Genomic DNA, 27,143 nt, shown 5'->3' with positions numbered 1-27,143 from the left:
TTTTTTTAAAGATTTTATTTATTTATTTGACAGAGAGAGACACAGCGAGAGAGGGAACACAAGCAGGGGGAGTGGGAGAGGGAGAAGCAGGCTCCCCGCAGAGCAGGGAGCCCGATGTGGGACTCGATCCCAGGACCCTGGGATCATGACCTGAGCCGAAGGCAGTCGCTCAACCGACTGAGCCACCCAGGCGCCCTGATTAAATCTTTTTACTTTAAATACCCAGGAACTATAACCCTTTTCTTTCCACTCTGTTGAGTTTTGAAGTGATAACATTTAGTGCTGTCTCTCATTCCTTGGGCCCCATTCACTCTCCAAATCATTGCAGTCCAATTTCTGCCTTGCCACTTCATTGAAACTGCTTTGGCAAAAGATAACACCTTCAAAATTGTTAACTCCAATGGATATTTTTATCCTTTTTTTTTTTTTTTTACTCTACTGCTTTAGACGATATTGCTACATTCTCCTTCTCTAAACTTCCTTTAAACAAATATACTTTCTTTGCTCTGTGCATTCATAACTTGTTTTCCTTTCTTACTGACTGGTCCTTCTTATTTGAGACTTTGTATTATCTTTTGAACCTTAATTTTATCCTTTCTCATATACTCAAACTCAAAAGATCCTGTGAGCTCTACTTTCAAAAGGTACCTGAATCCTACCAGTTCTTGTTACCACTCTTAACTACTATCATTCTCTCATGAATTAATGGTATGGTCTTCCAAAACAACAACAACAACAAAGGCCTGTTTTTGCTTTTGCCCCACACAGTAGATTCAGTAGGTAATAGCCAGAGTAGGTTTATTAAAACATAAATCATATTACTTTGCCAATTTAAATTTCTACTGGCTTCCAATATTATTCAAAGTAAAATTCCACATAATGAAGTCTATATAATGTTCATTAAGGCTCTACTTCATCTGGCTCCTTATTCTTTCTCTGACATCACTTCCTTTTACTTTCTTTGTCCATTTGTAATATTTTTCATCCGTACTGACCCCATGTTGTTTCCCAATCCAAGCACACTCATAACTCAAGAACCTTGCATTTGCTATTTCTTTTTCTTGGAAATCTCTATTCCTAGATATTCATATGACTCATCTTCTCACTTTAGATTTTTGCTCAAAATCACCCTAAAAGTGAAGCATTTCCTAACCATGCCATATAAAATAGCAATGCTCTCCCCACTCCAGACCTTATTTGATTTTTTCAATTGTACTTATCTTCAACTTATTATACTATTGGTGGCAGCTAGATATTTTGTCTTGACTTTTCTCCTAAGCTTCCTGAAAAACATTTCCTAAGGACACCTTGAATGCACGTGTTCAAAACTTAAGCACATTTTATGCTCCCTGAAATACCCATTTGTAACCTGAACAAAACCTTTGGCATCATGCTTCTATGTAATTATTCATATTCTTTTTCCACTTGTAACACTCTTTTTCATTTGCTAATTCCTATCCATGCTGTAAGATCAGATTTCATTTCTTGTAGTTTTTTATTAGCATTCTTTCCACCCTTAGAATGGTTAATTGTTCCTCCTCTCTCTCTTTCTATAAAACCTTGAGCTTATCTTTAACCACTGTATGTATTGAATTATAGCAATTTGATTTCTTTAATTATCTCTCTCCCCTAATAAATTATAATCTCCTTAAGGATAGGGATTGTGCTCTACATATCTTTCTGTTCCTAGCACCTTAGTATTGTCAGCATAGAAGGCACTCAAGGAGTGTTTGTTAAACTGATTAGAATTTTAAAGAAACGACTAGCCCAAAAGGGCAGAAGAGAAGAGAAACAGGAGGAAAGGAACTTTGTGCCCCAACCCGATTCATTACCAAGATTAATCTTTATGCAACTCCAAAAACTTGAAGTCTTGGGGACTGGAAGTAAGGCATTGGGGTAGAATAGGATTGGCATGGGACAGATGCACTTGAAGAGAGGGAAGATAATAGAGGTAAAACAACAGAGCCTCCTTCTCTTAAGTTTCACAGCACTGTATCAGGTGGCTGGCCCAGCTTTAGTCATCCTGTTGGATGGTGGCAGAAAGATAAATTACACAACAATGAATTCTTACATCCAGAAGCATCTTGCAAACAGAAGGAAAATAGAGAACAACGTTATGTTTCAGAGAAATGCCATGAATGAACAATATAAATAAACTTTTAGTATATTTTAAATTTTAGATAATTGGATAATTGATTTCCTTTGATGCAAGGCTGTTTTCTTATCCTTTTCTAACCAATGGCACATAAATAGATGCTGAATTGAGGCTTAGGGTAGATAATTCAGTGGTTGATGTTTCCATATCTAGTAATTAAAGAGAATAGAAATCTACTTCTGACTCCAAATATTTGCTTTTTGTTTAATCTCTTGCTTCTTCAGAAAGAAATGTTTCCAAAGACATGTATTCAAGTGCTGGCTTCCTTCCTTACTAATTAATCACTTAACTTACTGGATTCAGTTTCCTGATTTTTGAAATGAGTGTAATAATATTTGTACTACCTAGCTCCCAGTGTTGTTGTTGTGAGGCTCCAATGAAAACTATAAAGTGCTACATGGAGGTATTATTTTTAAGATCACCATAAAAACAGGAGACTATCTAATTGGTATATATTGTCATCTCATTTAAAATTATATTATTTGATGTTTGGTATATTAAAATGACAAATAACATTTACTTTAAACTATTGTTTCTTATTATTACTTCCAGAACAAGCAATATGATTGATAAATTATGAATATATTGAAGCCTTTCTCTGAGACAGTCTCCACACTCAAAAACTCAGAGTCCACACTCAAAAGCCAGTTATGATGAGCATGTTTTCTTTTGTTTCTGCTGGTGGCTTATGCTTCCTGAATGGATTCCAAGAAGGAATCATGTTATATTGATTTCCTCTTGTAGCAGGTTTGTTGTATAGCCAGCTTGGAATGTATACATGATTGTAGGAGTTCATAATATTTGTTAGAGGAAGCAGATCTATCTTTATAATAAGCACTTGGCAGACCATTTTTTTTCAGGAAAAAATATTCCAAGTTTTTACTGGATATTAAGTGAACTATCATTCATTTACTCATTCAACAAATATATACTGAGTAGCTATTAAGTGCCCATGTTTTAGGCATTTGGAAATATCTATGAGCAAAATAGTTTCCAGCTTCTTGTTTCAGTAGGGGGAGATAAACATTAAACAATAAATATAATAAATGAGTATATTATGTAGTATGCTAGAATGTGAAAATTAATATGGGGAAAAAAGGAAAGCACGGTAACAGGGATCCAGACGCTGAACTTACACAAATAGTGAGTATTTAAGTACAACTGCAAAGAAGGTAATATCTAATTCATAGTGTACTAGCAGTACTTAGAGAAATCCAAAATCTAGCTTGAAAACATCAGCAAAGGTGGTGATGATATGGGGAAATGAGGCTAGCTAACAGATTGCTAGTGGGTGTGTGAATTATTCCAACTTGTAAGTAACATAATCTGGCATTATTTATTAAATTTATAATGAACAACTATTTCACCAACTTCTGTGAATCCATCCTACAAAAGGGAAAATATTTGTATATAAGGAGTTTATTCCAGCATTTTCTGTTGTTGCAAAAGAAGGAAAAGGAGGTGATTGGGTAGGAGCCAATGCACAACTAAAGCAGAAGATGAGCACCCATCTGAATATTACCAAACATTTAATGATAACTGAATCCATGAAATTTCATGGATAATACCAGAGAAAATAGAATTAAAGAACAAGTAGGATTTTAAAGCAGTATAATTTATATCCTTAAAGAGATTAAAGAAGCTAATGCAACCAGGAAACAATGACAGGCTTAAAAAAATTAGCTGATTAGAGATCATCAAAATAAAAAGCTCAGTAAATGGGCTGAACAGTAGCATAATCAGAGATGAAGATTTAATTAATGATTAAGAAGATGGAACAAATGAGTTTACTTAGAATTCAGCACAAAAGACAAAAAGATGAAAAGTATGAAAGAGATAATTCATTTAGGTTCAAAAATTGCTATATTCATTTAAACGATCTCCAGGAGTTTCCAGTTATTGTGGAGTGAGTCACCATGAGCAGCAAAGGCTCCAGAGACACTCTGTACAAGGCCAGGGTTTGGGGCGGGGTGGCAGGGTGGTGGGGTGGGGGGTGGGTGGCGTTGGTGGAAGGGGAGGGGGAGGGTTCTGCGTGGTAACCAGGAAGTTTTTGGAGATGGTGGAGCTGCAGATCATCTTGAAGAACTCTGACCCTCAGAAGGACAAACCCTTCTTGGGCACATCACGCTTAAGTCCATTCCCTGCCCCAAGTTCTCTGTATGTGTTTTGGGGGATCAGCAGCACTGTGATGAGGCCAAGGTTATGGATATTCCCCACATGGACATTGAGGCACTGAAGAAACTCAACAAGAATAAAAAGTTAGTCAAGAAGCTGGCCAAGAAGTATGATGCCTTTTTGGCCTCAGAATCTCTGATCAAGCAGATCCCACAAATCCTGGGCCCACACTTGAATGAGGATGGCAAATTCCCTTTCTTGCTGACCCACAATGAGAACATGGTGGCCAAAATGGATAAAGTGAAGTCCACGATAGATTCCAGATGAAGAAGGTGCTGTGTCTGGCAGTGGCTGTTGGCCACGTGAAGATGACAGATGATGAGCTTGTGTACAACATCCACTTAGATGTCAGTTTTCTGGAATCATTGCAAAAGAAGGATTGGCAGAATGTCCGGGCTTTGTACATCAAGAGGATCATGGGCAAGCCCCAGTGCCTGTATTAAGGTACAGCTTAATAAACTCTAGTGCTACCATTAAAAATGACAATAATAAATAATAAATAATTAAAAGATTTCCAGGAGGAGAAAAGATTCTGTGACAGTACCTGTACCTGTGTAACTGTATATTCTCAAACATTGGTTATTTTTAATGTAAACTTTTTTTTTTTTTTTTTTGCAAATCCAATAGGTTAAAACTTATGAATGGCATTGAGGTTGAACATCATTTTCTTTTTTTTTTTTTTTTAATATTTTATTTATTTATTTGACAGAGAAAGACACAGCGAGAGAGGGAACACAAACGGGGAGTGGGAAAGGGAGAAGCAGACTCCCTGCCGAGCAGGGAGCCTGATGAGGGACTCGATCCCGGGACTCCAGGATCATGACCTGAGCCGAAGGCAGTCGCTTAACCAACTGAGCCACCCAGGCGCCCCTGAACATCATTTTCTATATGGAGTAGGTATGTGTGTGTGTGTGTGTGTGTGTGTGTGTATTATTTTCCCTCATCTATTACCTATTCATGACCTTTGACTTTTTTTTCTATTAAATTATTGCTTTTTAAAATATATAAACCTTCTTTCTATGTAAGGGATAATAATCTTTTGCTCATCATATAAGGTTCTAATACATAATCTTAGTTGTCATTTAAAAAAATTAGTTATATTTCATCTTTGAGATTTTTTCCCATTTATTCAAATGTCAATATTTTCTTTTATGTTTTCTGAATCTTATGAGTATCTTAAAAAGTTTTCCCTTTTGCTTAGCCCTCCCAACCTGACCTGTATTTTATTTAACTCCTTTATAGTTTAGTTTTTCAGTTTTAGATCTTAAATCAATTTGAAATGTATGTTTAATTACCATGTGAATTAGGTAGTTCTCATATTAAGTCTGTGTGTATGAGTTTAAAAATTTGAGCTATTATGTTCCATTCATCTCCTTACTTACTTTCCTCCTAGTACCATACTGTTTTAGTTACCAAATCTTTATATTTATAACTGGTAGAGAAAGTGATTGCATATTATTCCTTTTTTCCAAACTTATCTTTGCTATTTTTCTATATTTACTCTCTAGAAAAACTTAAGAATCTATTTGTTAGGTTTCTGTATAAATTATGACTTTTTGTTTTAAAATAAAACAAATATGTAAAACCACAAAAAAATATATGAGCTTCATGAATTAATATAGTGTGAACACCCTTGTAGCCACTACCTGAGTAGGAAATAGAATTTTGTCTGCCATCCTAGAATCCATCCATGTGCCCTATCTGAATCCCAGTTGCCCCAGTAAAAACCACTACCTTGATTTTTATACTTATCACTCCCTTGAGTTTCTTTATTAGTTTATCACCTGTGCACACCAGGGTGCTAAACTAATAAACTCAAGGGAGTAATAAGTATAAAAAAGAAGACAGTATAGATGTTTAATTATTTCTTGTAATTTACCAGTTTCCAAGATACATAATTGATTTCCAGTCATCTTGCAGAGACCCATTGGCTTTTTTCCCTATCATTATGAACTCATAGATTTAAATGTGTTGTGATATGTTTCAGTCTCTTGGCATTATTATTTTTCTGAAGCATAAATTGTCTCATTTTTGCCTAGTGGGAACCTCTTCCATTTGGCCCATGAGTGTTTTGACAGCATTCTGTTAGTTTTTGATTCCTTCCTTTCTCTACTCTCTGTCTAGTTTGCCAGAAATTTCTGGCCTTATCTTGTGTATTTCCCGTCTCAGTCCTAGAATCAGCCTTTTTCCAAGAAATCAAACTCTGGATTATTCAGTGGAAAGTTGGATTTCAAATTTAAAATCTGGATATTAGGGATACCTATTTATGTTGGTCTAGTCATTGTTTCTAGGCATTTTAATAAAATTAAGTTTGTAGGAAGAGGCGGGAAGCACATAGAAATACTATACCTTTAAATATATACCTATCCAAAAATAATATATGAGTTTATATTGATATTTTCCAATAAATTTAAGTACTATAGGATTTTTATGTAACCTCTTCTCAGGGACATAGGAGATGATCAGATTAAAATTATGCCATAATTTCTTATTTCCTTTATCCTGAATTATACATACAACAGCCTTAAAATGACATTACTAAATACAGCCATTATCAATATGAGTATGGAACACAGTTATAAGTAATTTTTGTATATGCTATTCACATTCCTTGCTCATTTCATTTTTTAGTGGTTGAACTGTAAGGTCTGAGTATATAACAGTTACATACTATATCCTTTTCCTTTTAATTTAATTCATTTAGTTTTAGTTCTAAATGTAATTATAAATGTAATCCTCAGTCATCAGTGCTTATGTTGATATTTCTGTAGTCATTTTGGTTGCCAGAATTCTTTCCATAGTAGATTTCTTAGGAAGTGCTTACGAGAGCATTCCTGAATTCTTGAACGTTGGTAATAGTTTGTCTTATGCCCTTTATATTTGAAAATCAGTTTTGCTGGATGTGAAGTCCTTGAGACACATATTCTGTCATTGAGATTCTCAAATATATTATTCCATTTTTTTCTGGCATAAGACATTGCTGTCAAAGTCCGATGATAATCTAATTTTATTTTTCTTATAAGATAAATGCTTTTAAAAAATGCCCAAAGATATTTTTTCCCTTTAAAGTTCAGTAATTTTTTAGAGTATACTTTAATGATAGTAGTTCCGAGTCTGTAAGGTACATGGGTGCTCTTTTAATATGCAGTTTCAAATCTTGAACTCAGGAAAGTTTTCTTGTATATTAGTTTTTAGTATTTGTTCTATCCCCTTGCTTTGTTTTTTTTATTTCAGGGACTCCTATGATCTATATCCAAGACAATATCTTCAGTATTTTATCTCTTCAGTATTTGTCATGTCCTTCCTTCTAAGCCATTTTTGTCATTTCTTTTTCAAAAACTTCCAAGGTGTAATTTACATAAAGTAAAATTCACCCATTTTAGTGTACTGTCCTTTGGATTTGAGGAAATTCACTAAATGGAAACGGTGTAAATGTGGTTTAAATGTCATCACAACCAAGATATAGAAACAGCTCCAGCACTCCCATCCCCCAGACTTCTCTGTACTCCTTTGTGGTTGAGAATTTCCCCCACACCAATCCCTGGAACCACAGATATATTTTCTGTTTCTATAGTTTTGCATTTACAAGAACGTCATATAAATGGAATCATATAGTGTGTAGCTTTTTGAGTCTGAGTTATTTCATTTAGTGAAATACATTTAAGATGCATACATGTTGCATTTATCATAGTTTGTTCTTTTATTGCTGATTACTGAGTAATATTCTAGTATGTGAACGTACCACTGTTTGATTCTTCATTCCTCAGTTGAGAGACATTTGGGTTGTTTCTAGTTTTAGGTAATTATGAATAAACCTGTAATATTTTTGTATGAGGTTTTTGTGTGAACTAAGTTTTTATTTCACCTGAGTAAATACATAAGTGTAGGATTTCTGGTTGATATGGTCAGTATGTGTTGAGAAAGGCCTCTGCATCTAGAAAGAATGAAGCTGGTGTGAGGAGAAAGGAAGAGCTGAGTGATCTAATGGTATTAAGTTCTTGGTCTCAATTTTTCCTAAGATCCAGATGCTTCTTTGTTTTCCCCATAACTTGGTTGTTCAGTTATTCTTTAGATTTCATAAAATAAACTAATGTCCTTTGGATAATTCATTTTTGTCCCATTAGGCAGTTCTAAATATATTTCTGATGTGTGCAACAATGTAAAACTTGTTTTATAGCAACCTTTTATTGAGCATTTAGAGGGAACTAGCCACTGTGCTCAATCCTTAACATGCATTTTATAATTTGTGCACTGAGATTATCCAGCCCATTGTACATTGGTTGCAATGACAATTTAACTCACTGTTGTGAAGAAGAGAGAGAAGGAAAAATGAAAATAACCTCATGTGGAACTAATGTGTTTACTATAGGGTTTGTAACAGGCTGTCAGGCTGTGCCAATGTATTTATTGTTTTGGAGAAATGCACTTTTGATTACAAAAGACTTTATTGTTTAGTACAGGAACTTTAATGTTGACAAGTCTACTTTGCACAAAAGAACAATCACATTGCTATGAACTCACACATAAATATGTAGATTACTTCTTTGTTGTATATATTAATAAATAAAATATTCATGAACTAAAGCCTTAAAATGAGAAATTTAACATCATAATGGTTAAAACACTTTGCTATTTCCATTAGTTCTAACAAAATCCAACTTTCTGGTTCACTTTAGAACAGATTTTTAAAATATAAATGATATAATATACCCCTCAATTTGGCCATGACCTTTATTGAATAATTTAAGATATTTTGATTTTCCTTCTGTTTTGGGATGAATGTTGTCTTTTCTTGATTTATTTTATTTTATTTTTTAAAGATTTATTTATTTATTTATTTGAGACAGAGAGAATGAGAGAGAGAGAGCACATGAGAGGGGGGAGGGTCAGAGGGAGAAGCAGGCTCCCTGCCGAGCAGGGAGCCCGATGCGGGACTCGATCCAGGGACTCCAAGATCATGACCTGAGCCGAAGGCAGTCGCTTAACCAACTGAGCCACCCAGGCGCCCTCTTGATTTATTTTAAAAGGACACATATGATAGGTGCTATTTGAGCAGTCCAGATGCTATGTGCTTCTGGAGTCAAGAAGAGGGAGAGGTCAGTTTCTGGGTTGGATCTCAGGGAAGGCTTTGTGGAGAAGGTGATAGTGGAATGGGGCCTTGTAAGTTATTTGTGTTCAGAGACCACTGGTGCTAAAGGAATACCTTTATTTAATTTCTATATAATATACTAAACTGGTGTCCTGGTAAAAGATTCACCTAAAAAAAGTAATTAAATTTCTTTTTCACGGTATTTTGAACATACCGTTAAAATCATTAAATCCATGTGGCTGGATTCTTGACTAATTATTAAAAGAAAATCATGCCCTCTTTGATTCTATTTCCTAGAATACAATTATTCTCTTATCTAATTCATGGTGGAATTTTTTTTTTATTTAGCCATAATTCTATATTGCATCATTGTAATTGATTGACATGAATTCCAGCAAGAGTTATTTTTAAAGTTTCATGATCTCCTAGAAAAATAATAGGTCATTAAAAATGAACATTATTTATTCAGTAGAGATCAAAAGAATCAATGTGGTCACTCAGTAAAATATACTTTTGGACTTAAAAATGACTCAAATGGATTTTTAGAGTAATAAAACAATCCAGAATGCAATAAAAGTACACTTCAAAACAGGAAAAAATCATCATGACATTTAGAAGCAATAGAAAAAATAATATATAACCTATCTGTAATTGATTACAATAGGACCTCTGACATTTCTGTGTACTAAGGGGCTTGTTCATGGAGCCATTGCTAATAAGCAGGGAAGTGTTGCTGATTATTTATGAAACATTTAAGAAATAATGGTTCATACTCGGCATAAGTTCTGAATCAATGTCTTGAATAATTGTATGCTATATAGCATTATCAGCCTGATATGCTGATATACAGGGATCACTATAGACACTTGTAAACAGATGTTTTCTTAATATTTACAAGATGTTGAAAGATTTGATTGCCTTAACCAGAAACCGCAGACATTTGCTATAATGTTTGTGTGTCCTACAGTAAATGTGGTGTTTTACATGTGGTACTGTGTTAAGCATCACACAAATGAATTTAATCCACTATGCAAATTTTATTTAGTAATACAATAGACTACATGCTTTAAAATGCTTGTGTAGTCATTGATTGATTCCATTAGTCTTTAGATAACATCAGTGGGGCATATTGTGGCCCCAGACTCTGGGCAGGTGAACCTCTTTTACTTTAACCCACGATATAGGTTCCAATTTTTATTTTTATTATTTTTAAAGATTTATTTATTTATTTGAGAGAGAGAGAGACTGGGGTGAGGGGCAGAGGGAGAAGCAGACTCCCTGCTAAGCAGGGAGCCCGACTCGGGACTTGATCAATCCCAGGATCCTGGGATCATGACCTGAGCCGAAGGCAGATGCTTAACAGACTGAGCCACCCAGGTGCCCAAGTTCCAATTTTCATATATGCCATGCCAATAAAAGGTTTGGGAAGCTCTGAAAATAACATTTATTGATCAATAATTATGTGGAAGATATTGGCCTCAGAACTAAAAGTGTTTAAAAACAACAAAATATCTTATGCTCTTAGAAGTATTTAAAATCTAATGTAAGAGGACTGTGTAATGAATAAAAAAATACAGATTGGTTATTTCTTTTTAAATGAACTTAACATGTATTCCAAGTCCCCATTTCTACTATAATGGAAATCAATCTTGCCAAATCAAGGTAACTTCTAGTCTAAAGCTGTATCTTCTGGATAAACTCCGGCAACTTAAGTCTCCTTTCCTGCCCCTCTTCCCCAAGAGGATCTAGGTTCTAAGGCGCTTCCATATTTTCATGACATTGGAGGGAGATAATAGGTCTGGGGTTCCTATCTGCTGTGTTCAGTGCTGGAATACCTTGCCATCTGTTTTGTCAGTGTCAGCAGAGGGCAGTGAGCATTCTGGGAAGTTCATTCTGTGCTGTAAGCCTCCCCACCCTCACCCTATTTCTCATCCCCTTAACCTTCAGGGACACCATATCTTAATTTTCATTTATTTTTCTCCCTGACTTGGGCAAGAGAGTCTTTTCTGATTCTCTCCACATCCTACAGGATTCAAGGAAGGATGGTGGAGTGGGCATGAATATCAAGATACTTTTCTGTCTATGCCTGTCCTGTTGTAATCTATACTCAAAAGTGATGGCTCCATGTTGGCAAACATCACACTACTAGGCTGCCTAACTCCAAAATCCACACAATAAATGGAGTTTTTTTCTGCCTTCATATTCTTATGAAAGTTTTGGTGGTTTCTGTAGACTCTGCTTCTCTGGGTTTCAAGCCATCAGTGGGAAAAGAAAGAGTCTGGTACAACAGTTGAGCAGTTGTGCATAGCACCCCCCCCCCAATCCTCTACAAGCTCTCTCTCCCATTATCACCCATGAACATACGAAGGTTCTGGACAACTGGACTTACATAAGCATATTCCTCCCCCTCCCTAATGTGGTTTATAATCTAAACTAGTATTCTTCAAATTTCTTTTTGATAGAAACCCTTTGTGAGATATACATTTTCATATCAACCCCAGAAATCACACGCTTACCTTAGTCTTACTAATTGCAGTGTACTCTGTTCTAATTAATTAGGGAAGAAACAAACGAAACAATGCTAGTCTAGACCTAGGAAATTGTTTTTGTGACTTACCTGTGGGCCTTGAACACCAGTTTGAAAAGCAATGCTATAAACCTTTGCCCTGAGATCCTTCTTAACTCCTGATGAACAAAACCAGATTTTTAGAATTCTAGTAGACATCTTCCCCTTTCAAGTGGCTGGGTCTTGCAAATCGAAAGAACTCTGACCTTCAGACCAGTATCAATGCTATATGCTTTAAAAATCCATTTGAATTATTTGTTTTGGTCTGTACCCCACTCTCCACCTTTGACAAGGAATAACTCTGGATATATGGGCAGACAATAGTAAGAGAAATGTGGGAAAGCATCTACAGATTTTATCCTGTTACATAAAAATCAGACAGAGAACCATAAAATTTTAAATTTCCAAAGACACTTAGATTAATTTTCCCAGCCAAGCAGTTCACAAAGGACACTGCTATTCTGGGGGATTATCTGACTTGTCCAAGGACACAGAGCTTGTTAGAGGCACAACTTGAACCCTTGGCTGTTGACTGTCATATGATCATTTTTTCCACCTAACACTATTTGGCCTTTTCTTAAAATTAGAAAATTGGTCAATTGAAAAGTAATATAAAGTACTAACATGGAGTGGGGGCTGATTTGCATCATGTACTTACTAATTGTTAGGGCTTTTTGCTCTTCGTGACCTTAATGGGTCTGAGGTTGAAGTATTCATTGTGTCTGATCCAGTTCCTAATTTTATATATTCTCTCTCTCTTTCTCTCTTTTCCATCATACTTAGGGTGCTGAAGGAAGAGTGAATACTGCATTTATTTTTGTGGGGTCAATATTAAGCCTTGGCGTTAAGAGAGCCTGACAACTCATGTACCATAAGATAAACGTTTGGGGATTAAACTGGTAGTCACTTTGTTCTTTGGCTGATTTACTTGGTAATATAGAACCATCTTCCATTTCAACTCTTCTTAGAGAAAACATTTCATACACTGACATACAGATATCTGGACAGTTTTGATGATCTACATCAGGGAGCAGCAAAAAGAGGTTTATTTAAAAAAATATATATCTAAAAAGAAACATGTCGGGCGCCTGGGTGGCTCAGTTGGTTAAGCGACTGCCTTCGGCTCAGGTCATGATCCTGGAGTCCCTGGATCGAGTCCCGCATCGGGCTCCCTGCTCGGCGGGGAGTCTGCTTCTCCCTCTCCCACTCCTCCCTCTTGTGCTCTCTCTCTCTCTCTGACTCTCTCTCTCAAATAAATAAATAAAATCTTAAAAAAAAAAAAAGAACACAATCCCCTTTAAAAAAAAATAAATAAAAAGAAACATGTCAACAGTTCTTTTAGAAAGTGCTTTATGAATGTGTCAAAGATCTTTGAAATACACACCAATATTTATCTCAGAGTTATGTCTAATCACAAAATACTATGTTGGATACAACTTAAATATCAGCAGTAGGAAGATGATTAAGTGGATTATGGTACTTGTGCAAAATAAATTATTATATAACCCTGAAATATGATATTTGATGAACAGTGTCCATGACTGTGGGAAATGTTTTGCGTTTTTAGTTTTATAAAGGACATATAAAATTGCATCCTCAGTATGAGATTAACTATGTAAAAACAATTATATAGAAAAAGATTAGATAGAAATAGATTAAGATAAAATTTGTACCTTCTCTTTTCCCTTCCAAATCTTATTTTTTCTTCAATTATCATGCACTACACATACTTAGAAAAAAACAGTTTAATAGAGGTATTTTACAAATATGTAGTATCAGTTTAAAATGTTGGAAGCAGGAAAAAAATCTCAAGTTTTGAATTTTTATGGATTTTAGGTTGCGTTTGATTATGATGTTCAAAAAAGCTTTGTGAGTTGAGGCTGTAGCGCAGTTTTTCTCATGGAGTATCCGGAGATGTAACATCAGTGAATCACAGCCCCTATTAGTAATGCCCAATATGAAGAAAGAATATGTTGAATGGAAAGAACATCAATCTTTAAACAAAAGGTGGAGCTATTATTTAGCATTTTGAGTGGGTCAGGGTGTTTGTTTATCTCCTGCTGCTATTTATAATTCAGGACTGTTGTTATTTGATCCAGAATAGAGGAGCACGTTGAAAAGAGAAGAAGAAATGAAAAGCTCCTCCACCTCCTCTCTAAGGAAGCTTACCTGCAATCAATCCTGCCTGAATGAGCAGCCCTTACAAGTGGGTGTGCTCTCTTGAATTCACTGGCTGTACCCACAGTCCCCGCTGCAGTAGTTGAAGCAATCTTCCTTTGAAGATATTGATTTCCTATGGAATTGTCATTTGAAATGATGGATCTACAGTTGGGTTGGGACCTGGAGGAAAGATGGTTGTGTTTGTGTTGCAGGCGTGAATCTTGACAGGCTTTGTCCTCCACACAAAGGACAAAAGGAAAGGAAAGAAATTATTAGAGTTGGGAGAAAGATTAAGGAAAATACTTTAATTGGCTTCTGGTTTTATAGGCCAATTTCTAATACTTAGGACAAGGTTATTTATGGGTCCATCATTTCACAGCAGTTGAATTTTTTTATTATTTCTAAAATGAAAGTAGTAAGACTTATGGTTGTGTACTTTACAACAGAAATGCAGAAAGTTTTCTGTTTTGGCTAGAGTATTCATTGGTCATAATTTCTGTTTCTCAGAGGTGGTCTGAAGGCTGATCTTTGGGTCACAGTGATGACAGTCCTTTTCCCATAGGTTAGATTTCCTGGATCCCTGGAGCTTTCCATTAAGAAGGACTTGATTCTTGATTGTTTCCATCCTAAAATATTGGACCTTACTCCTTTCTTTCCACTCTCCCTTCTGTTATCTTCTTTTAAATAATATGAATTTCACATAAATCATATTTTTCTGTAATTATCTTTGCTTTTTTTTCTGCCATACTTTGAGGCAAGTTATTCTATCCTTTCTTTTTTTCCTCTTGTCATTTGTTTTTCCTGTATGCTCTACTTTTTACCTCAGAAACAACCAACCTCATTGGGTTGGGGTTCGTTAATCAGACTGATTATTTGCTTGACACACATTCTTTTCCTATTATTCTAAATAGGCCCAAAGATATTAAGATACCATTTTGTTTTCTTCATTTTTAGAGAACAGTCAATGATGCAAAGTATGTACGTGAGATTCTTAGAGTGTCTGATATACAAAAACATTAAGTTCCTACAGCAGTTAGTGAATACCTATCATCAATGAATGTAACATTCTTCATAAATAAATTTTATAACAACAAAAACTTAGCTTTATTATCAGACTATATTTTTTTTCTTTTTTTTAAAGATTTTATTTATTTATTTGGCAGAGAGAGACACAGTGAGAGAGGGAATACAAGCAGGGGAAGTGAGAGAGGGAGAAGCAGGCTTCCCGCGGAGCAGGGAGCCCGATGCGGGGCTCCATCCCAGGACCCCGGGATCATGACCCGAGCCGAAGGCAGATGCTTAACGACTGAGCCACCCAGGCGCCCCTATCAGACTATATTTTTTAAACCATTTTCTACAGAAAATTTTCTGTAAAACTCATTTTTCTACCTACATCAATTATAATAAAGTTAGATCACTTGTAGATGTTGGAACATCATCAGTATATACTGTATATATGGTACTTTTCAGAGTTTTTTGGTCATTGAGTCATTATGTCCTTAGGGTAAATGACCACTGTGATTCTTTGTTATTGCATTTAATATATATACTGATTTTTTTGATATTGCATTATATATATATGTCTTTAAGCAGCTGACTTTTCTGCCTTATACATGTGCTTTCCCTCTTCTCTCATTTTCTACTTTTAATCTACTATGTACTAGAAAAATCATATCTGTACTAAGCAGAATTCTGTCTGATGTAGAAATAAGTAGTAACTGCGTAATATTTAAAAACACAAATTTTGTAATGTAAGAGTTGAGTTTTTGGTGCAGCTTTGACCTCTATTTTTTTGCTGCCTTGAGCTCTTTAATAAAACACTTGATTTCCTGATTCTTACTAGGATTGCAGGGATGTGAAGTTGTTGGGTGAGTGGGTTATTGAAATATGTGACTATTTCTAAGCAATGCCCATAATAATAGGTAGATCAACTCTCAGAATGTTCTGAGGATTAAATGTATGCTATACGTGAGCATTTCATACATGATAGTAACATAGAGTGTGTGTATGTGTGTGTGTGTGTGAAAGAGTGAGAGAGAGAGAGAGAGAGAGAGAGAGAGAGATATGGAGAGAGGTAGGAGTGGGAGGGAGAAACCAAACCCATCCTTTCAGGAAAGAATTGACCATAAGGAGTGGCTTAAAATTTCTTTGGTAAGCCATCTCTAGCATATTTCACTGATCTGAATCACAATTTTCAGCACCAATGTCAGGCAAACAGCAATGCCACTTTCATCTTTGTTTTGTTTAGGACACATTCTCTATATTTCTTTTATTTAAAGAATCTATTTAGTTTGGGGAATGGACTAGGATTTGTGTATGTGGATTAATGTAAAGTGAAATAGAGTATGAAAACATCCAATTGGAGCAGTGATTCATCTGATTTTAGTATGCAAATGAATTTCTTTCACCCCCAAAAAAGGAAAATTCACTTGGTAGATGCTTGCTGATGATCACCTGTCATCTTGGCAGTGACTTATTACTGAATAATTAAAATCACACTTCCAAACTAGAGAAGCCCTTCCAATTTGGGCATAAACACGTACTAGGATGCAAGTACCATTTTAGATTTCAGTGAATGAAACCTTAATTAATTAGAAATCAATATGTTAGGAACTCAAATAGATTTCAATAGTTAAATAATTTCTACTCTATAATGGTAAAATAAAACAGCCTAATATTTTTTAAAGATTCTTCAATAACAACAACAACAAAAATGTGTATTTTCTAGGAAACTCTCAGATAGCCAGGGTTCATCCTCCCATTTCTGATAGGATATTGTTAGTTGAGTTTTTATTGTAACAGTATTTTTTTTTCCTTCTTTTTTTCTTATTCTTATGTTAATCCCCATACATTACATCATTAGTTTTAGATGTAGTGTTCCATGATTCATTGTTTGTGCATAACACCCAGTGCTCCATGCAGAATGTGCCCTCCTCAGTACCCACCACCAGGCTAACAGTATTTTTAAGGGAGAAATTTTTACTCCTTCAGGACAGTGGGCCTATATGCATCCTTTAAATTCGTACAAATCAAATTCTGATTAGACATATTTATAAAAGTTGTTTGTTATAGATTTTCTATATAAAGAGAAGGATTTTTATATTAGTCTTCTTCATGCATGTCCATTATTAATGGGAACAATACCATTTGAAAAACTATTTTACGTAAATTCTCACATTTATTTTAACAAAGTAAGTAAATTCTATTTGGTGTTCAGTGAAACAGGCTAAGTTATGTTGCTGGATGTGTAAATATGTGCCATTTCTCACTCATCTTTGTTTAGACAAACGTTCATTTCTGACATTTATCTATCTTATTTACCAGTCACTGCTATTTATATTAGTAGGCAATGCTATTTCCTATTTAACTTTGGTATGATCACTATGCAAGTGTAATTTTGAGCTCAGCCACCTGTTTACACATTCTGTCATATGGCAAAACAAAACCCTTTCTAGAGTAAGTATTTAAAAGGAGAGAGGCAGTGGTGTGAGTGAGACATTTGGCAATCCTAACCATAAAGCAGCCTTAAATTAGATTTTTTTAAACTGTTAGCCTGCATTAATTACTGAGGAGGCTTATTGGTAGGCAGTATAATTGAGATGCTGGTGAGTATGGATGGAGTAGCAGGACCATTATGGATCTAAGCTTTTAGCTTATAAATATTGAAACTGTGTTAACATGTATTGATGTTTGGTCATGAACCCAGGGGCAGTGAAATACATAAAGAAGGCATTGAATACATAATAAATGAAGGAGCCACAACTCTGCTGTTACATTGATGATGTACTTTTCACAAGCATTTTTTTTAACATGGAGAATATTCTTTCTTGTCAAATATTTGGAAAGGAGTTATGAAATCTTCTAGTGCATAGGTTTGCCAAATTTCAGCAGTTTACAGAAAAATCTCAGAGTAAGCTTCTCAGTGAGTGTGGTGTACTAGGGATTCTAGAGATCAGAGTTTAATTACCTGTGTTGTTTTCCACCTTAACACCAGGAATCCATTTGGACATTGATTTCAATGATCTATTATTAGGTAAATGTCATTTTACTGAGTGCTAAAACTGAATGAAGTCCCCCAGTCAAATGTTTTGTCTTGTATACAACAGTAAAGGATGCATGAAAAGAATAATTTACTTTGAGAATATGGAATTTGACGTGGTAGGCTCTGCTGTAAAATAAGGAATTCTGTTTTCCTGAATTAGGGGTAATCTGGACATATAAAGGAGATGGAATTCTGGTGAGCAAAAATAGTTAATATATTTTTGTTAATGAAAAACATTTATTTCTGATATCTTTTTTTTTTTTTTTTAAGGTGAGCTGAAAGAAAAGCTATTAGACCAAACTTTAGGTAGTGGAATGAGAGTTTTGACCAAGGTTTTTTCTTCCTATCATTGAAAAGAGTTTTCTGAGTATGAGTTCCTAACAATATGGGTAATCAGAAATTTAGAAAAGAAAAGACTAGTCTTGTAGGATGTCAGGAAAGGGCATGAGCAAGCATTAGATTAAATGAATGCACACAAAAAAGACCCCTAATGGGATGAATACCCAGCTTGTCACAAAAACGCTTAATGATGGAGGAAAATAAATTTGTCAGTTTCTCATATGTGAATATTCATCATATAGTCTATGCAGCTGTATCTTAGAATGCCATTTCCTTTTTTTTTTTTTAACATAAAGCAGATTACTAATTTATTCTTAGGTGCTGCATTGTGTACCTTGTATACTTAAATGAACTGTTGTAAGACAGAACTTTAAATGATATTTTGTTATTCTCAGTATTTTTTTTCTTACTGTATGATCGGGTTTATGGAATATGGACTACATTTTTTTTTTTGGAAATAGGCAAAATGTTATGTGAAATGGGCATATTCCTAGTTGGTACACAGGTATTCCGATTGATATTTATGGAGTCTTAAATGAAACTTGTGCTATATTAAATCATATATGCACATATATGTTAAGGTATGGATGTTGTACCTGATTATTTATTAGTAGAGGACATGATCTCTATTATTTCTCTAGTATGTTTTATAGGTTAATGCAAAGTCTATCATATCTTTTCAGACTCAATAACACATATGACTCAAATTTTACAAAACTGTAACTTGGAAGTAATATTTATAATATCTTATTGGTCTTTATAATCTTTATTTCAAACTAATTTAAATGACCAATTTAAACATTTAAAATAATTAAATATATAGATTGATAGTATAGATATATATAAAATACCTGACTCCAGAAGTGAATTTAAGATGAAACTCATGAAGGTTAAGCCTTAGGGCCCCCACTTGCACAGGTCCTTTTCAATTCCAGCGTATCCTCCTCTCTGGATATAGAGAGGAAGTGCAGATCATACTGTAGGTAGTAGTCCTCTGACTGTGGGTGGTTCTGGGTCACCAGCATCTCCACGTCTACCCACCTCCTCCATGAAAACCTTATCCTGGTAGAACTCATTGTTCATCCAGACCCTACCATTGTTTATCCCGAGGATCTGAACAAATGGTATTCTCTCCCTGTCTGTATCAGGGGCCTCTGAAGGTCTTGATTTGTGGCCATTTGTGTCCTCTCCCAACAAGGACCAGCTCACAAGGGGCAAGGAGGACCTAGCTAGGTCCAGGGGTAAGTCTAGGGAGGATCTAGCCAAGTCCATGGGGTGGGGCATATATTACAGATCAAAGTGCTGAGATTCTTCAAGAGCTTGCCCACAGTGATCGTAAAACACCATAAAACTGTGGTTTTATAGTGAACATCAAACAGTAGAGTAAACATAAAACAACATAAAAAACATAAAACTCCCTCTATGCTGAAGCTTGAAAAAAAAAACCTTCTAAGCTACCAATAACACAAAACAAATTTCCATTAACCATGCTAGAGGAAAGACTGAATTATCATTTTTTTGAAAATGATATACAAATTTTTGATAGAATGAACCCAAAATGTAGGGGAAAAAGTATTACACAAGTATTATGGAAGTAGCAATTAATAATATTGTTAAAAGTGATGTTATTTTTTTGGATTTTGTTATGTTCATAGTATTTTTCAGCTTTTTAAAACTTTATAATTTATTACAAATTCTTTCCTCATTCTAAATATATACTCACTTTCACAGCTACTTTTGTATTCATAGTATTATATTATTTTCTAAAAAAACAGTTCTCTAGGCTACACAAAACCTGGATCCCTTCTCTGCCTGGTACATAATAGCTATTTAAGACATGTTTATTTTATTCCCCTCTAGATCCATTAAATTTCCATTGACTGTATAAGTAATGATGACCTTATCTACTAATATTTGTTACATACAAATGCATAGTGTCTATCAACTATGTTTCACTTACTTATTATGCCATTTTAGTGGGTTGAATGATGGCCTTCAAAAAGGTATGTCCACATTCTAATCCCAGAAATTTGTGAATGCTATCTTATTTATAAAATCAGTTTTTGCTGGCCAACAGACACATGAAAAAAATGCTCAACATCACTTGGCATCAGGGAAATACAAATCAAAACCACAAGGAGATACCACCTCAAACCGGTCAGAATGGCTAAAATTAACAATTCAGGAAATGACAGATGTTGGCGAGGATTGTAGAGAAAGGGGAACCCTCTTACTCTGTTGGTGGGAATGCAAGCAGATGCAGCTACTCTGGAAAACAGTATGGAGGTTCCTCAAAAAGTTGAAAACAGATCTACCCTATGACCCAGCAATTGCACTACTGGGTCTTTATCCCAAAGATACAAATGAGGTGATCTGAAGGGGCACGTGCACCCCAATGTTTATAGCAGCAATGTCCACAATAGCCAAACATGGAAAGAGCCTAGATATCCATTGACAGATGAATGGATAAAGAAGATGTGGTGTGTATATATATATATATATATATATATATATATATGATAGAATACTACTCAGCCATTAAAAAAATGAAATCTTGCCATTTCCAATGACGTGGATGGAACAAGAGAGTACTCTGCTAACTGAAATACGTCAATCAGGAAAAAGTTATCATATGATCTCACTCATATGTGGAATTTAAGAAACAAAACAGAGGATCATAGGGGAAGAGAGGGAAAAGTAAAACAAGATGAAATCAGAGGGAGACAAACCATAAGAGACTCTTAATCATAGGAAACAAACTGAGGGTTGCTGGAGGGGCTGGGGTGGATGGATGGGGTAACTGGGTGATGGAGATTAAGGAGGGCACATGATGTAATGAGCACTGGGTATTATATAAGACTGATGAATCACTGAACTGTACATCTGAAACTAATAATATATCGTATGTTAATTAATTGAATTTGTATAAATAATAATAAAATGGGTTTTTGCAACTGAAATTAAGTTGAGGATCTTGAGAAAAGGAAGTCATCCTCCATTTTTCAGAAAGTCCCTAAACTTAGTGACAAGAAACAAATAGAGAGGACAGACAAAAGAGGAGGAGGCAATGTGACCATAGAGGTAGACCACAGAGGAGGAGTGATGGGTACACAAGTCAAGGAATGCCAATAGCTACCTGAAGTTAGAAGAAGCAAAGAACATAATCTGTCTTAGAGCCTTCAGAAGGACAGTGGCCCTGCTGACACTTTGGTTTTGAACTTCTAGTCCCCAGAATTGTGAGAGAATAAACTTCTGTTTTTTTAAGCCACGTGGTTTGTGATAATTTGTTACAGCAGCCACAGAAAACTAATACACCATTCATTTTATCACAAACATTTTCTGATGTTATCATCATGCACATTTTATTGTAGTAAACAAATGACCAGAAATTAGGTGAAGGAGGTGGTATTGGAGGCTGAGAGGGAGAAATAGAACAAATTTTGAAGACAGAGCAAAATCAGGAATTTATATTAATGAAACAGACAATTCTGCCTTTTCCTTCCCCTGTTGCATTCTTTCTGATATTATGGTTTATTTTTTTCTATCTGTATTGGGGAAATGGTTAAAGAATAGACTTTATTAACACTTTGTGAATTAGAAAAGAGCCTAAGGATCACTGTGGTAGTTCAGGACCAGAGTCACAAGAGAAGTAAAGAAGAGGTAGTTACAAATTTTATGAAACTCAATTGCACAAGGAGGCACACTGTGTTTTAGCCATATGAACAATCACCTAAAATACATCCTTTTCATATATACAGGCTCAGAAATGTATCATTACATCAGGAGGTTGTGAATTTTCCAATTTGTCGTAGGTGTGACTTATTAATCGTACTGTTTCCCTGAGTATATAAAGATCTTGTTTTTATTTTTATAATGCATTTTAAAAGGTATTCACTTAAACTGACTTCAGTATGTTTTTGCTTCTTGAGTTGTACAAATGTTTTCATGTAAATATACATAAGATGTAAATACTCATAAGCTAATAAGTATACAAGTTTTTTTCATTAAATAGGGACAGTGATCTAGACTTAAGAATTGATGTGACTGTTAGAAAAAATATATTAGTCATTTAAATGAATGTTAGGAAATATACTGAACTAATATATGTGGAAAGATTATTTCATTTTCATCCAAGAAAGTAATTTAACCATTTATATTTAATAATGGCTTCCTGTTTTGATGTGTCTATATATTGAATTTTTATATATCATCTTTGGAAGGTATAGTCATTTTTCTTAAAAATTGATGAGGACCTCATGAATTGTATCCACTGAAAATCAGACTCATTGTTCTCTGTAAGAATAGAGATGAGAAGGAATGCTTTGTTTATCTTGTTTTGTATTAAAGGACATTTTTTCTTTTTTTAAAGATTTTATTTATTAATTTTACAGAGAGAGAGAGAGAGGTAGAGCACAAGCACGGGGAGCAGCAGAGGGAGAGGGAGAAGCAGGCTCTCTGCTGAGCAGGGAGCCTGGTGCAGGGCTTGATCCCAGGATCCTGGGACCATGACCCGAGCCAAAGGCACACTCTTAACCCACTGAGCCACCCAGGTGCCCCAAAGGACATTTTTTCTAAGAGGAACTTAATGTATGGACCCTGGGACCATGACCTGAGCCAAAGGCAGACACTTAACCCACTGAGCCACCCAGGTGCCCCAAAGGACATTTTTTCTAAGAGGAGCTTAATGTATTTTATCAATATTGGCCCAGATTCTGTTGGTAGTCTGTCCATTAGAAAGACAGGTGGGAGATGACGAGTTCTCTTATTTTTTTATTTTTTATTTTTTGAAGTCTATTTTATCTGATATAAGTTTGGCTATCTTTTAAAATTTTGATGATGATGATGATGATTATTGTTATTATTATTATTATGGTTTTTATTTTAATTCCAGTTCATTAACATACAGAGTAATACTAATTTCAGGTATACAGTGTAGTGATTTACCACTTCCATATAACATCCGGTGCTCATCAGGCTGGCTCAGTTGGTAGAGCCTGTGACTCTTGATCTCCGGGTTATGAGTTCAGGCCCCACATTGGGCATAGAACTTACTTAAAAAAGGGGGTTCTCTTATTTTAGATAAATCTCCTATGTTGTTCCATCCCAATCTATCCTCTGAATCCAATTCTATTTATAAAAAATATAAATTGCTTCTCATTGTCCTCAGGGTAAATTTGAGTTGTTTAGCATTCATAAAAAAGCCCCTTTTAATTAAATGACTCCATCTCCTACTATTGCCTCCCCTCTTCATCCTCTATCATTTTATATTGCAATTATACTGTACTATTAAGCCATGCTATTCTATGTCTCTGTACATTTTTATAAGTATGTCGGGGTTCTAAGTGAGATGCAAACATAATGTAATTTGTCTGGAAAACTGGTGGGGTGGGCACTTTTCCTACATTGACAGAACTTTTAGAAGAGCTTATTCTGAGGCAAAAAGAAGGATGAATGTGTTGTAATAAGTGAACCTTGGCTGCAGAAGGGCAGAGCCAGCCTCAAGTTCAACATGTTGCGCATCACTTGTTTAGCTTCCTGTTGGGCACATGTCTGAATCCTATGGAGACTAAGTAGGAGAGAGATGTAGAAAAATCATAAGAAATGTTAAAAGGTAGTAGGTCGGGGGGATGGGTGAAATACAGGATAGGGATTAAAAAGAACACTTATGATGAAAAATAAAATGATAAAAAATGGTAAAAGGTAAAAAAAAAATCATAAATCACATTTCCCCTAAAATCTATGTAAAACATTTAGGCTACAGCATCCTTGCTTTTTGAATCTTCTTTTTGAGTGGAATTCCTACTATGCTTTGCCATAGAACGCCCTAGAACTTGGATTATATGAAGATCCAGTGATGGCCCCCAGAGAGGTTGGTTTCCTGTGATATGATACTCCCTTCATCTGTTGATGCCAAGGAGATGTTCCTGGGAATATACTTTATCATAGGTTTCTAAAAGACACTTTCTACCATCTCAGAAATATCTGGTTGCTGGTTGGTGTTGGAATTAGTAGGAACTATACATTCTGAGTTAATAGATAGAGAAAAGTTAGAAACTTTTGGAAGTTTGGAAGTTCCTGACTTAATTATTTGGTGTCCTAGAGTCTTGCTAAGTAAATGAATCTTATCTGATATATTTACTTATGTTATAATATTAGTGTCTGGAAATGGCTAAAATATGTTCCCTCTACTGCTATTTAAATATTATCAAACTATGAAATTTATCCAGAAATTAAATTCTTTAATTCAAAGACCTAACTCTATTATGGTGGGATTTTAGTCCCTTTGACAGGGTTGCAGACCTGATTTTTGATGAGATGTTTTTCAGGTGTCCTCCCAAATCACACCTCCTAACTTCCTATAGCATCAATCCTTCCAGAACCGCCTCCAACTAAGTAAATTTCTCTGGAATCTAAGGGCCCTCCAAGATAGCTGATGGCTCTCTGAGGAGAGGGCCAGATGCTCTATTTTTGACTCCTGACACACTTCACTACTCCCATCTACACATGAGAATCCTCATATTTACATGGAATATACTGAATAGGAAAAGGTCAGTGGTGATGGTTGATAGAAAAGCCAGTCCAAAGCAGTTATGAAGAAAGATGTGCTCTTTATCTTCTTTTTGTTTTGCTTTATGATAACCCACAGAAATATCAAATTAAAGTGAGGAAACAGTCTTGGCATAATAACATTGTGGGTTGAGATCTACTAGCTTCATGCAAGATTCAGATTTGTGCATTGAAAGAAGTAATTGGTCCAAGAGAACTCAAAAGACCTGAAATAGTTATTGCATCCCCTTCAGAATAATATAGTTAACTAACTTATTAATTAGTGGCAATTTTTGAAATCCAAACTTTTATCTATAAAACCTCGATTAAATTGAACAGACAAGCACAATCTTAACACTTGACCTATGTGGATGGAGGAGAACTTAGATAGCATCACATGAACTAGGGATAAGAATGACCACCTAGGGTTGTGAGCATCCCTGTAGACAGACCCATTGTTGGGATCTCCTGCCCCTCAGTCTGTGTATTGCTCTGCTGAGGACCAAAGTCAACCTCCACATCCTGTTATGACTGAGATACTGCTGGTCAGACTTCCTTCCTCTTTAGTACATTTTTGTGGTCCCAGTTTCCGTATTTTTATGCAGATTCCAACAACTGGGTTCATGAAGAACAGTATTCTTTCTGTTTTAATGGCATTCAAGTGTTTCCCTCTTTGAAATTGCCTGACCAAATTTTATCACTCTGTATATGAAGCATTTGGAGAAGTTAAGCAGCTTTCTGTTCACATAGGTTGCTAAGACCAGAAGCCAGGTCTTGACTGAGACAGACCAGAGCCAGGACTCTTGTCTGCCTCTCAGTCCATTCAAACTTTTTTTTTTTTTTTTACATTATGTATTTTTTGACTAAAACTCAGAGTAAATGGCTCCTTTTCTATCTGAGAATGAAAAATGGCTGAGGTGTTCTTGGAAGTAATTAGAGCTTACTATCCCAGCCAAGGGAAAAACAAAGCTAAGCCTGATCGCTTATTTTTAAGTATTTATTAAATGGTTTCTCGGTGTGGGCATTGAAAAATATAAAACCTTAATGAAGACCATACTACATGACATGGCATATTATATATTTATTTGAAAAAGGAAACAATGAAATTATTTACAAAGCACATAATGGCTATACTTACTTAGCTGCAATTTGGAAATTTGAGAGCACTTAAAAATTTTTTCACAAATATTAAGTAGGAGTCTACAAAGTGTCAGGCACTATGTGAAGTGCTTAGGATGAAATGATAACGGTTTGGACATGTCTCCTGCCTTCATTGTGCATACTGTCCAGAGGGGGATATAGACAAGTAAGTGGGTAAGTAAGATGGAGTGGGAAAATGAACCTCAGAGGTGAAGTACAAGGCATGTGAGTACTTAGCAAGGGCACCACATCTAGAAATGGGGAATATAAGTTTTGCCAGTAGTAGTGACATGTAAGCTGCAAGGTCAAGGATGAAGAGAAGTTAATGTGGTGAAAATAGGAGTTGGATGGGGATGGACAAGCATTGTAGATAGAGCAGCATGTGAAAAGGTTCCAAATTAAAGGAAGAAATAATTTTTTTTCAGGAACCAAGAGAAGTTTAGAATTGTTGAAATATACCAGCTATGTGATGCCCCCAGCTTTGTTTTTCTTTTTCAACATTTCCTTGGCAATTCGGAGTCTTTTCTGATTCCATACAAATTTTAGGATTGTTTGCTCCAGCACTTTGAAAAATGTCATTGGAATTTTGATCGGGATGGCATTGAAGGTATAGATTGCTCTGGGTGGCATAGACATTTTAACAATATTTATTCTTCTGATTCATGAGCATGGAATGTTTTTCCATCTTTCTGTGTCTTCTTCAATTTCTTTCATGAGTGTTCTGTAGTTCCTAGAGTATAGATCCTTTACCTCTTTGGTTAGGTTTATTCCGAGGTATCTTATGGTTTTTGGTGCTATATTACAAAGCAGTGATCACCAAGACAGCATGGTACTGGCAAAAAAACAGACATACAGACCAATGGAACAGAATAGAGAGCCCAGATATGGACCCTCAACTCTATGGGCAAATAATCTTTGACAAAGCAGGAAA

At 35.3% G+C, this 27,143-nt stretch overlaps 1 long non-coding RNA gene and 1 pseudogene across 2 annotated transcripts in view; both read left to right on the top strand.

Annotated features, from left to right (window-relative positions):
* Positions 1 to 4,911, top strand: part of LOC145722502 (large ribosomal subunit protein uL1 pseudogene) — an 8,330-nt pseudogene extending 3,419 nt beyond the window's left edge.
* The window catches only part of LOC115944620 (uncharacterized), a 1,151,228-nt gene that overhangs the window by 57,443 nt on the left and 1,066,642 nt on the right, over positions 1 to 27,143 (top strand). The gene's annotated exons all lie outside the window — the stretch shown is intronic.

The sequence above is a fragment of the Leptonychotes weddellii genome, chromosome 7 (genome assembly GCF_054177405.1).
Source record: "Leptonychotes weddellii isolate Sample4059 chromosome 7, ASM5417740v2, whole genome shotgun sequence".
NCBI classification, from domain to species: Eukaryota; Metazoa; Chordata; class Mammalia; order Carnivora; family Phocidae; genus Leptonychotes; species Leptonychotes weddellii.
This window is presented reverse-complemented; position numbering and strand designations above follow the sequence as displayed.